Consider the following 2,654-nt stretch of genomic DNA (forward strand, 5'->3'; position numbering starts at 1 on the left):
GAGTTCCAGGAGATAGGTCCTGTCCTGGCCACACCAGGAGATCTGAGCCATCCCACCTCTTAGATGACCGTCACCACCTCAAGGAGGTGGGCCCCTTGCCCAGCTCCTTCCTGGGGTCAACCATGCATGATTAAGTAGCGTCGAGTCACTGGGCATCGTTTCTAGTCTCCCCTGGAACCCATTGCCTCTAGCAGAGGAATGTGCCATCTGGTTCCTTCTCTCTGTTGTCTCAGGCCTAGCAAAGTGCCCAGCACACTGTAGGGCCTTTTGTAACTGACAGAAGGGGTCGGAGTTTGCAGGGAGAGAGTAGTGACCATCGCTGGGCTGGCATCCCAGCCTAGGTGGGTGAGAGGGGCACATCCTCTTCCCAGACCCGCGCTGGTCAGGAGATCTACCTCTCAGAGAGAACCCAGCTTTTCTTCCTTGCTCCTTTGGACAGGCAGCCCCAAACCCTGGCTTACCAGTTTCCTCCAAGTGTTAATTTATCAGGACAGTAATAATCTTCAGGAAGATTTATGGTTTGAAGGGATTACCAGCCTGTAGTGGTGGAGCTGATAGGCGTTTATTACCTACTTAACCATTTAAGTCGAACAAAAAGGGAAAGCCTTGTTGCACAAAAGGTGATGAATGTTTCTGTTAAAACACCCTGTTAACATGATTCATTAACATGACAAAGAACGGCCTGGTCTCCCCACGCCAGCAAGAAGGTTGGAAGATCCCACCAGACCTGCTCTTGGGGAGGTTGTGGGGAACTGCAAGAATTCAGGGATTTGTTTCTACTCTGCTTGGAGTGGGGGGTGAGGGCATATCTGTACAAGTCTGCTTTGCGGGATTCAGGTCTTTTTTAAGAATCCTGACCCACGTTCACCTCTGACAGCTACAAGCTGTATTAGGAAGGGAGTGGGATCCCTGGGTTGGGAAGATACCCTGGAGAAGGGAAAGGCTATCCACTCCAGTTTTCTGGCCTGGAGAATTCCGTGGACTGTGTTGTCCATGGGGTCACAGAGAGTCAGACACAACTGAGCGACTTTGACTCACTTCACTTAGCTATGAAAAAAACCTCAGAGGTCTTCCCCCAAATCTGCTCCTTATTGAAAATAGCAAAGGGATCAGCTAAGGATGTCATGACTGTGCTGTCTAACGCCAGTGTCTGGTCACTCAGCAACAAACAGAGAACAGTGGATACTGAGCCTTTCATGAACAGAAATGTGGCAGACAGTGATATAGTGGAGCGTCCAAAGGCTAGGGGGTGGGCAGTGGACTGGCCTGGGTTTAAACTCTCACTTTACTCCCCTTCACTGTGTGATCTGAACTTCCTTCTCCCTGAGCCTCAGTCTCCTTGTCTGTAATACGGAGCTAAAACCTGGACCTGGTTCCAGACTTGTTACCGGGGTTCAGTGAGAGAATCACAGCAAATCTCTTGGGTCAATTCATGGGCAGAGCATAGCACAGTGGCTGGCACAAGTGGATGCTGAATATAGGAACTTTGGGGGATCTCCAGGCTGCTTTATGGAATTTCTAGTTCATCAAACCTGACACCTGTGCTCTTAGCCCTACTCTGGAGTTTTGCCAGCTTGTTAATGATTTAAAAAAAAATATACTGATGACCTTTATCTCATCTCTCTGCCTTGATTCTCACCCCAGCCCCATGAGGTCTGCACCGTCATTAGCTCCATTTTGCAGATGAGCATCATTGAGGCTCAGAAAGGGTTAAGTGACTCACCCAGGATCACATGGCCAGGAAAGGATGAGTGCCCAGTTTGAACCCTAATCTGTCTGAATCTTTGTCTTTGGTATTTAAAAATGTGTCCTGCCAGCTGGGAGAGGCAGGAAACGGGCAAATGTTTCTTAAGGAATCACGTACCAGAATCTTTCATGCCTTTATCTCATTGAATCACCATGGCAGCACTTCAAAGTAGGTATTTTAATAGTCTTGATTTATAGCTGCTTGCTCATAGAGTGTTAGTCCTTCGGTACAAGGAGTGACTTTGGGGAGGTAGCCCGGCTTTGGAGCAAACCACTTTCAGCTTCAGTTTCAACTATGGAGCTGTGTGACCCAGGATAAGTTGCTTAACTTCTCTGTGCTTCAGCTACTGATGGATAATCTTGGCATCTACCTCCTAGGTGGTTTGAGGCTCCATGACTTTATATCTCCATGAGGGGCTCATGGTCGGGGCTCAGTACTTGTTTTCTGTTATTATTTGGCAGCCTTGGGCTCGACTCTGGCACCCCCCACCCCCACCCCCACCCCCACCCCCCGCACTATCCATTGCTCAGTGGGTTATAATGATCTACAGGGTTTTCATCACTAGAAACTGTTCATGCCAATCTGACCCCAGCAATAACAACTTCCCCAAAACACACCTCCCTATTTCTCTTTTATTTGAAGATGAAATTCATATTTCTACTATCTACTGTAGGTGTGTCTGAGAGCAAAAAAAAAAAAAAAAAAAGTAATTTAAAAGCCTGGAATTCAAAACCCAAAAACCTTTGAAGCTGCAGCCAGCTGAAAAAAATTGCAGTCAACTGTAGTCACTCATGTTTATCACAGAGGGAAAAAAACGTTCACTCCAAACAAAGCCGCTTACCGGGGAGAGAGAAAATATGAGAAGTATTTGGTCAAATGCTTCATTTGCTGCAGAGCCGGCCCCTGA

The sequence above is a fragment of the Ovis canadensis genome, chromosome 13, assembly GCF_042477335.2.
Source record: "Ovis canadensis isolate MfBH-ARS-UI-01 breed Bighorn chromosome 13, ARS-UI_OviCan_v2, whole genome shotgun sequence".
Classification (NCBI taxonomy): domain Eukaryota; kingdom Metazoa; phylum Chordata; class Mammalia; order Artiodactyla; family Bovidae; genus Ovis; species Ovis canadensis.